Source organism: Nicotiana attenuata, unplaced genomic scaffold (assembly GCF_001879085.1).
Source record: "Nicotiana attenuata strain UT unplaced genomic scaffold, NIATTr2, whole genome shotgun sequence".
NCBI classification, from domain to species: domain Eukaryota; kingdom Viridiplantae; phylum Streptophyta; class Magnoliopsida; order Solanales; family Solanaceae; genus Nicotiana; species Nicotiana attenuata.
In genome coordinates this window covers 385,530-396,608 of record NW_017670840.1, presented here as the reverse complement: position 1 = coordinate 396,608, position 11,079 = coordinate 385,530, and positions in this window count along the sequence as shown.

Below are 11,079 nucleotides of genomic sequence, written 5' to 3'. Positions count from 1 at the left end.
TGATAGATTTCAGATGCTGGGTTTTTTTCGTGAGTTGTAGTTTGTCCGAGATTTTGATAAAATTGTGGAAGAGTTGAATAAGACCTTATGTGGTCATCATTGTAGGATATGAGTTATTGACTTGTTTTCCCCTTGCTGTGTTGTGACTTTAGGATTTGGATTATGATTCTGCCGTCATTTCGTATCATCATTTATTATAGNGGGCAAAGTTTGTTCATACATACCAGTACAATTCAAATGTACTAACATCCCTTTTGCCGGGGGCGCTACATTCCTGTTATGATTGTAGGTGGATCCATAGCAGGTACTCCAGTCCACCGACCGTAGCTCCCCTTCACTTCTCGTCAGTTTAATTGGTGAGCCCCTTTCCTCTCGGGGCCCTGCGTGGATCATGCCGCTTTTATTCCGGAAGTCATGTTTTGGTATTTGTGTAAGGAATAGTCGGAGCCTTGTTACCGGCAAGTATTACATCATCCTTTGTATCCTTAGAGGCTCCGTAGACAGGAAATGTGGGTTATGAACTTATGTAATATGTATTTTGTATGTTGGGCGATGTAAGTTGTAAACCTCATTAAGTAACCATGTATGTTATGTATGTTTTGTAAAAAGGTGTTTTAATTATAAATGGCCAATTCCTTGATTAATGAGTAATGAAACCACGGGGTAACACGTGGGATAGGATAGGCACCCAGGTCCGCTTGACTAGGGCTACCCGGTCGAGCGCCGGTCATGTCCCTCGGTTTTGGGACGTGACAAACTTGGTATCAGAGCCTAAGGTTTTAAAGGAGTCATAGGTTATCTCGGAGGCGTGTCTAGTAGAGCCCTTCTTATCGGTGTGTTGTCGACCACATCTATAAGTAAGGGGCTGCATGGATATTTAGGAAATTACCCTCTTCTTTGTTATTCTATATCGTGCGGTGAAGTGAAACGTGAAAGTGTCTATGTCTAACTCGTGCTCTGTTCCGAATTTTTCAGTAATAGCACCTAAGAAGAGAGCTACACTCGGCCTTGGGGCCAATGCCACCCCAAGTGAGGCTATGAATCATGTACCTGATGTCGTGGGTGAGAGTGCCTCCCCGGTCTTGAATCTACCTGGCCCGTCTACCCCAGACCAGAGGGTTCCTGATGGGGACCTTAGAGGAGCCATCCGTATGTTGACCCAGTTAGTGGCCGCTCAGGCCCAGAGATCTCGTGATGCCCCTACATCCTCCAGCGGACAGGGGGATTCCGCCAGTTCCAGAGTCAACCAATTTATGCGGTTAGCCCCTTCAGAGTTCTCAGGCACAGACCCAGAGGCCGATCCGCAGGATTTCCTTGATGAGATATATAAGACCCTTCGAGTGATGAAGGATTCATATACGGAGGGAGTTGAGTTGGCTTCATACAGGTTGAGGGGAGAAGCGTATTCATGGTTCGAGATGTGGGAGGATTCCCGTGGGGAGGAAAGACCTCCAGCTAGATGGGATGAGTTCGTGGATGCATTTATGGACCATTTCTTGCCTGCCGAGAAAATGGCAGCCCGTTCCACTGAGTTTTAGGTCCTCAAGCAGGGCAGTATGAGTGTTTGGGAGTACCACATGGAGTTTGTGAGATTGTCCAAGTATGCTCCTCAGTTAGTGTCGACCATGGATGCTCGAGTTCGGCGATTCGTTCAGGGCCTTAGTCCTTTTGTGGTGAATGAGGCTGCTACAGCGGTCTTACACTCAGACATGAATTATGGGAAGATTGTTGGATTCGCTCAGGCCACAGAGGCTAGAAAGTTGAAGATACGGGCGGAAAGGGAGAGTAGCAGCAGGGCCCGATCATCGGGTCACTCAGGGAGACCAGTTCGGGGGAGGGGGCCATCAGGGCCATCCCAGTTATATGCTCAGTCCTCAGCGAGCGCACCACCATCTGTGCACACTTATCAGCAGAGCAGTCACTTGAGACCAGGTTCAGATAGTAGGAGATCCCACCGGTCCGGTCGTTCGGGAGGGAGATCACAGCAGCAGGGGAGGGCTCCATGCCCCAAGTGTGGGAGATTCCATACAGAGACTTGTTATTTGGATATCCCGGTGTGTTTTAGATGCGGGGTGAGAGGTCATATCCAGCGGGACTGTCGTGTGCCCAGTCAGGGCATGGGTAGGGGATTTGCTCAGTCATCCGATTCTTCAGCCGCCACATCATCTGTGCGTCCTCCAGCCCCAGCAGGGCGTGGTGCAGTTAGGGGTGGAGCTCATGGTTGAGGTGGACCCAGCCAGTTTTATGCTTTGAGTGGTCGCCCGATTGTAGATGCGTCTCCAGACGTGGTTACAGGTATCTTGTCCGTTCAGGCTATTGATTGTTATGCTCTTATTGATTCGGGGTCCTCTTTGTCTTATGTGACCCCATTCATTGCTTCATGTTTTGGGATAGAACCCGAACAGCTTCATGATCCGTTCTCCGTATCGACTCCGGTTGGTGATTCTATCACAACCTCGCGAGTTTATAGGAATGTGTTGTCACGGTATGTGGTCGTGTTACCAGGCCCGATCTTATCGAGCTTGGAATGGTGGATTTTGATGTGATTATGGGTATGGACTGGCTCTATTCGTGCTTTGCTAAACTTGACTGCCGAACGAGAGTCATGAGACTCGTGTTCCCTAATGAGTCGGTTATCGAGTGGAAGGGGAATGGTGTGGTGCCGAGCGGTAGGTTTATTTCCTACCTTAAGGCTTCAAAGATGATTAAGAAGGGGTGTATCTATCATTTGGTCTGGGTGGCGGACACCACTTCAGAAGTGTCTACCCCCGAGTCCGTGCCAGTCGTGAATGAGTTTCTTGAAGTGTTTCCGGACGAGTTTCTAGGGATTCCACCAGATAGGGAGATTGATTTCGGGATTGATGTATTGCCAGGTACGCATTCACTATCTATTCCACCATACAGAATGGCTCCAGCAGAGTTAAGGGAGTTAAAGGAGCAGCTGAAGGATTTGTTAGAAAAGGGGTTTATACTGCCGAGTGTGTCGCCGTGGGGTGCTCCGGTTCTCTTTGTCAGGAAGAAGGATGGGTCGCTCCTGATGTGTATTGATTATCGACAGCTCAACAAAGTCACCATCAAGAATAAATATCCTTTGCCTCGGATAGATGATTTGTTTGACCAATTGCAAGGTGCAAGGTTCTTCTCCAAAATTGATCTACGGTCCGGGTATCACCAATTGAAGACTAGGGAGCAAGATATTCCCAAGACCGCTTTCAGAACTCGCTATAGTCACCTTGAATTCTTGGTCATGTCTTTTGGGCTAACCAACGCCCCGACAGCTTTTATGGATCTAATGAATCGGGTCTTCAAGCCATTTCTAGACTCTTTCGTGATTGTTTTCATTGACGAAATCCTTGTTTATTCGCAGAGCGGGGAGGATCATGCCGGTCACCTCAAGGCAGTTTTGCAGACTCTTCATCAGCACCAGTTGTATGCTAAATTTTCGAAATGTGAGTTTTGGTTGGAGTCCGTTGCCTTTTTGGTCATGTTGTTTCTAGTGAAGGGATTCAGGTAGACCCCCAGAAGATTGCAGCAGTGAAAGATTGGCCTAGACCCATGACCCCGACGGAGATTCGTAGCTTCTTGGGTTTAGTAGGGTATTATCGGAGGTTTGTGGAGGGATTCTCTACCCTCTCCTCCCCATTGACTAAGTTGACGCAGAAGGCAGTTATTTTCTAATGGTCTGACGCTTGTGAGAAAGTTTTCAGGAATTGAAGTCAAGGTTGACCTCGGCACCAATATTGACCTTGCCGGAAGGCACGGAAGGATTTGTGGTTTATTTCGATGCCTCCAGGGTTGGTTTGGGGTGTGTGTTGATGCAACATGGGAAGGTTATAGTGTATGCTTTGAGGCAGCTCATGAATCACGAGAAGAATTATCCGACGCATGATTTGGAGCTTGCGGCAGTTGTTTTTGCTTTGAAAATATGGCGACATTATCTTTATGGGGTCCATGTGGATGTGTTCTCTGACCACAAGAGTCTGCAGTATTTGTTCAAGCAGAAGGAATTGAATTTGAGGCAGCGCGGTGGTTAGAATTTCTCAAGGATTATGATATGAACATTTTGTACCATCCAGGGAAGGCGAATGTGGTGGCCGACGCTCTCAGTCGGAAGTCGACGGGTAGTTTGGCTCATTTGGGAGAGGATCAGAGGCCCTTGGCTCGGGAGGTTTATCAATTAGCCAGTATAGGAGTTTGCATTTCGGCCTCAGACGAGGGGGATGTTATGGTGCATAATGCAGCAGAATCGTCACTTGTAGCGGAAGTCAAGGAAAAGGAGTTTATTGATCCAGCATTGGCTCAGATGAAGGAAGCAGTTTTGAATAACAAGACTTCAGCATTTTCACTCGGCGGCGAGGATGGTGTATTGCGGTGTCAAGGTAGGCTATGTGTTCCGGATGTGGATAAGCTTCGGGAGAGGCTCATAATGGCGGAGGCTGATAATTCCCGGTATTCTGTGCACCCAGGTTCTACAAAAATGTATCATGATCTCAAGGAGATTTATTGGTGGAACGGCATGAAGAGGGGCGTGGCGAACTTTGTGTCTATGTGTCCGAATTGTCAGCAAGTAAAAGCTGAGCATCAGCGGCCCGGTGGGTTAACTCAGCTTATGGAAATGCCAATGTGGAAATGAGAGGTGATCAACATGGATTTTGTGGTGGGGTTGCCTCGCACTCAACGCAAATTCGACTCAATTTGGGTAATAGTGGATCAACTCACCAAATCAGCTCACTTTTTGCCAGTCAAGTCCATCGATACTGCAGAACAATATGCTAAGTTGTATATCAAGGAAATAATAAGGCTTCATGGCACTCCACTTCCTATTATCTCAGATCGAGGGTCCCAGTTCACAGCTAATTTTTGGAAGAAATTTCAGCAAGGTTTGGGTACTCAGGTGAATCTCAGCACAGCTTTCCACCCACAGACTGACGGTCAAGCAGAGCGGACTATTCAGACGCTTGAAGATATGTTGCGGGCTTGTGTCTTGGATTTCAAAGGTAATTGGGATGATCACTTGCCACTTATAGAGTTTGCTTACAATAACAGCTTTCATGCTAGCATTCAGATGGCCCCATTTGAAGCATTGTACGGAAGGAGGTGTAGGTCTCTGATTGGATGGTTTGAAGTGGGTGAAGCAGAATTGATAGGGCCAGCTCTCGTGCACCAGGCTATGGAAAAAGTTAAAATCATTCAGGAAAGGATGAAGACTGCTCAGAGTCGCCAGAAATCCTATGCGGACGTTCATCGAAGAGAATTGGAATTTCAAGTTGATGATTGGGTGTTCTTGAGGGTATCTCCTATGAAGGGAGTCATGCGATTCGGGAAAAAGGGGAAGTTGAGTCCTAGGTATGTCGGGCCGTATCAGATCGCTCAAAGGATAGGGTAGGTGGCTTATAGGCTGAAATTGCCTCCTGAAATGTCATTAGTGCACCGGGTGTTCCATGTGTCCATGTTTAAGAAAGTGGTTGGAGATCCATCCACCATTGTTCTAGTCGAGACCATCGAGGTTAATGAAGAGTTGTCGTATGAAGAGGTTCCGGTTGCTATCCTTGATAGGCAAGTCCGTAAATTGAGAAACAAGGAAGTTGCCTTAGTTAAAGTATTTTGGCGAAGTCAACGAGTTGAGGAAGCCACATGGGAAGCGGAAGAGCAAATGAAGGAAAAATATCCTCACCTGTTTGAACAAGTCTAGTAGTAATCGTGCGAACTCTTATCTCTAAACAAACTAATATTTTGTCCAAATTGGTGCAAAGACACCCCATCTTTTCTTCCTAAGCTTTACTATTGAAATTCCTCAAGTTGTGCAAGAATTGTATGTGTTGTGATTGTTTTAGTCATGTGAACCCCCCTTTTTGGTAAATGAAAGCTTTATAAAGACTCATGTGATAAGTAAACAACTAATGGTAGTGTAGATTGGTAATGATTCATTTATATGCATGTAGTATGTTGAAGCGGTTAAATTATGTAGGACTCATTGAAGTGACTAATTTATGTGCAAAATGTAGCAAGTGATTGAATATGTACAATTGTTGAGGTAATGAATTGTATACCAGCTGTAGGGATAGTTGTAATTGTGTAATGATGCTTGGAATTGTGTTTCGGGGATTCTCTGATAGGTAGATATGTCTAAACTACAAAGGAAACTCTGGCAAAATTTTTCAAAAATATGGGAGTTAGTGAAAATTGGGAGTCTGCGTATCATGTTTTCAAAACCAACTGTTTTTTTTCAAAATCCTCATTCGAGGACGAATGATTTTAAGTGGGGGAGAATGTAAGGCCCCGTGAAAAATTTGTGCTCAAAACCTAGTAGCTCGTAGGGTTAGGTTCCGAATAGGTGTTGGGAATGTGTGAAACACTCGCCGCGGTTCGGACCCATTGTACTGATCATAGTATTTAAAAATCAAATAACCAAGTTTTTCTAGAAAAGTGCTATTTTGCGGTCCAGAATGCGGTCGCAAATCAAGTATCTGGACCGCATTTCTGCCGCAGAATGAGTCAGTGGTTTGGTTAAAATTAAGGTCAAAATGCGGTCCATTATTCGACCGCATAACTGATATGCGGACCGCATTTCTATCGCAAAATGAGTCCATGTGCCAGGCAAATTTGAGGTCAAAAATGTGGTGCATTATGCGACCGCAAATCGTGTATACGGACCGCATTTCCACCGGAAACCCAAACAGTAGGATAAGATTTTTGGAGCACTTTTGCAGTCCATTCTGCGGACCGCATTTCGTCTCTGCGATCGCAAAGTACGACTGCATATCTGACTCGGGTACCTATTTTTCTAAATTATAAACCCGACCCCCTTTTTAATAAAACACCCCAAACCCTCATTTTAACGAGTTTTCTGAACAAAATAAGAGAGAGGTAAGAGAGGGTTCTTGAGAGAGAAAGTTATCTTCATCAAATTTGATTCTTCAAAACTATCCGGGCCGGGAAATTTCAAGTAATTGTCTTCATCTCCATTCTTGCAGGTAAAATCCTCAACCCTTTTTCATTGATTTTCAGGTTTAAACTAAAGGGGGGAGTCTCATGCATTGATTCTTGAAAATAATGGTTGAAAACATACATGCATGCATTTTATAACCTAAAATCTAGTAGGAGGAATTGGGTAGGAGTAAAGGATTGTACAAAGAAGGGTTGATAACCTAAATAAGTTTGAATAGCAATTGTGAACTTCAATTCTAAGTCATATGTGTTAACTTGTGCACTAGATTGACGTTGCTAGACTATTTGGTGAATTGAAAATAGAAGTTAAAAGGGAATTCGGCTCCAGGTATGTATGGCTAACTTTGACCTTTGTGAAATCACTTTGTTTGGTGTACGAATATTTGGTATGTGATACCTACATGGATTATGTGTGAAGTTCTTGTGATTGGTATGATTTGAGTGTTCGTGGTTAAGTCTCCGGCAACGACGCCAAAAACTTGTTGCGACCAAAAACACTCACGCAAGTGCACGTGATCGTCAAGTAACAAAGTAGTGATTAGAGTATCGTTCCCACGAAGACTTGTGATTAACTGTTGACTGATTCAAACTCAATTAACTTATCTATCCAAGAGGTTTTTTTCACAAAAGAGAGATGTAACTAATTTACTACTTAAACTATCAAGCAATAATTTAACTAGAACAATTAACCAAACAGTCAGCAATTTCAAGTGACAAACAGTAGGAGAGGATATTCCAGGGTCACGGGCTAACCGACAATCGTGTTACGTTCTTGGCTTAAAATGACTAATTGATTTATCTGGATTGTTGATTGACAGGGTTGACATTACTCATAAGAACCTGTCGAGTTCTTACTCGCCTATTCAAGTTAACTCAATGCCTATATGTCTATGGAATTAAGATTAACAAGAATGCATTTACAATTCCTGTATTTCAACCAAGCAAGGCAATTGGGTATATGTCTATCCCAATTGCTAATTCGTTCCCTGATGCCCGGGTTCAAGAACTTGCTCTATTTAATTCTATATGCAATCTAAAGTTCTCACTTTCGAGTTCAACTAAGGATTCGTAGATAGTATTTCACTGTTAGCTACTCAGCAAAATAATTAAAAGCAGAATTAAATAAACAACCCAATATGATAAAACCAACTTTGTCGAATTAAACTTCAAACAACAACATTCATGTTTCACCCATGACGCTAGAACAATGGGTTTTATCCACTCATACTAGTATTCATCACAATAAGGTTCAATTTCATCACAAATAGCAAAAACAAAGGGAAGAAAAGAAGAACTTGATGATCAAATCTCCTCCTTGCCTCTTGCCTCTCTATTTCTTGTACTAGACTATGAAAACCTTGATATCTTACTACTTGGGCGAGCTTGACTTTATATAGGTTAAGTGAAAATTCCTCCAGATTTCCGATTTTGCCTCTAAAGAAACCTTTTCCGGAACTGGGACTAGCGCGAACGCGCTAATGTTCGCGCTAATTCCCTGACATTCTGCCTCCCGCTTCTGGACTAGTGCGAACGCGCTAGACCTCGCGCTAGGCTTCGCGCTAGTTCAGGCCATTTTTTCTTCAATTCGTTGTCTCGTCTTTGCGCGCACTCAGCTCCGAGGGGTCTTTCTTGCTCCAATGCAACTCCAATCACAACTTTAAGGCATCATATAGGCTCACCATCCTGCAATGTGTAAAATTCACAATTAGAGCCCATTTTTCATCGTTTAACCATATTATGACATTGAAGCATAATCAAGCGGGAGCATAAACAATCGCCAAATCACCTAGACTTAGCTTATTATCAACACCCCACACTTAACTCATTGCTCGTGCTCGAGCAATCAAACTATACTCTCTAGAGGTTCCACTCAACAATTTCCCTTAACGCATTACACCCAGAACAATTCATATATGCTACATCTAGTAGTGAACAATCTCAGCCTCAAAGGTCGAGTCTCGAGTGCCATGCAATATTCACACTTTCTCAAATTACCCTACAAGGAAGCCAAGACTTGCTTTTCCTTCACGAGTCACATGACTTCACAATCATAGCAAAGAAAGTAGGATCAATCCACACATTCGAATTCCATGCTCACATATATCAAAGAAAATCACTCACACTCACAAAAGACGTCACATGCATGCAATTGGTACCATAAGCTTGCCCTTAATGTAAATCTCTGCTAATGTAGGCTTGCTCGATCTAAAATCAAAAGGAATTTTTCATGGTTGTAATGTGGGCTAAGGGACGGGTAGGATATATTTAGGAATAGTGACTAACCCTCCTAAGCACTTTAACACATCACATGATAACTTAAGCGAAATTTCTTCAATTCACTTCAATTTCACAAACAAGATCACCCCAAAATGCTCCCTTCTTCTATAAGCACTACATTAATTCATACCCACTAGCAAGAACAAGACAACAATTTATTCATCTCTATCTTTTTTTTCTTTTTTTTTTCAATTTCCGCTAGTGGTGTATTATTTTTTTTTTAAAAAAGTGCACCTTTCTTCCTTTTATTGGTTCCACTCAAAAGCCACCCCACTCTTAATTCCTTATTACTTCTTTTAGCGCTCATCTCATGATTAAAGTGCTTTAAGAGGAAAATGGATCAAAACAATGTCAATTAAGAACAAAAAGGGTATAGGCTTGTAATGTGGGTGCCAACTAAAAGTCTACAGGCTCAAAAGGGGTAACTAGGGATAGATTTTATTTTTGGTAAGCAATCAAGCTCAAAAAGATCAAAGAAAGCCTAAAATCGTTTTTCAAACCGAGCATCACCTTAAATTTCGCTTTAACTCACATACCGGGCAAGTTCTAGACACAAGTACAAAACATGGATTACACAAAAACCTCACCACACATGGCATATGACTCATTCCAGATCAGCTCATCAAGATACTCCATTCTGAGTATTCAAGTCAGTGACAAACATACAAATTAAGGCACTTTAGTGAAATTCAACCAATAAGACTAAGCGTTACACTCTAGTTTCTATTGTGTTTAGGTGTGTCGACGCTATAGGTTCTCTTTTGATTCTCTAGCTCATAGCCCATTAAACCTAATCTACAAATCAATAAGAAAAATAAAATAACGAAAAAAAATAACGAAAAAAAATACCTATACCCGGTTCAAGTTTAAACCCTTGGAAAAGAACCGTGGCCCAAAGAAAAACCAAGGGGGAGTTACTACACTACATAAAAATAAAAAACATAAAAATCTTTTTTTTTTGTATTTTTCTAGACTAACTTCCCTCAAGAAAATTGTCCAAAGGATCCGTCATCAGGAAGAGTCTTCATATTTTTTTTTTGATTGATCGACTTAGTCCCTCAAGAACCCCGCCGAAAGAGATCCGTTGTCGGGACAAGCCACTTACCTATTTTAAACTAGTGAACTCTTACTCAACATCAAAACAATCAAAACCACACAAAACAACACAAAATCAAGCAATCAAATGATACAATTACATATATACACTGAAGTATCCCCCACCCCATACTTAAAATGAAGACATGTCCCCATGGCTTAAGAATTGAAGTAATAATGAGGTAAAGGAACTTCCCTGAATGCTCACTCCTGGTCGGAGACAGTGTCGGGGTTCACATGGCATGCACGCCCCAAAGCTCTCAGCCAGCCCAAAAACTTTTTCTCAGACTTCGCCTGCTGGGTAGCCACTGCGTCTACACGAGTACCCAACTCAGTCACGGAGGAGCGTAAACCGGCCACCTCCTGCTCCAACGCGGTGAAATGGGACACTCTGGCAGTTCCTGAAGATGAGGCTGCTCTGGACAGTGCTGCAGCTGCTGCGCTGGGCTCATGGGCATGTGCTTCGCCCTCCACATTCATCTGATCGGCCACCCCTTCCTCCGAGTCATCAGAGCCACTCTCATCCGCTCCACCTGATGTTGCTGGCCCTGTCGCCGTGGTTCCTTTGTCAGGTCGGACCTTGAGACCATTTTGTACTATCCCATCCACTCGGAGATTCTCGGGCACCCGAGCTTGCCTGTAAAGCTGAGTCACTAGAGAGGGGAAAAAGAACCCATACCTTCGCACTGGGCAACGAACGAACATCTCTTCGTGTATTACTTTGGCTATATCGAAGTCAAGACCCCTCATGAAATACCA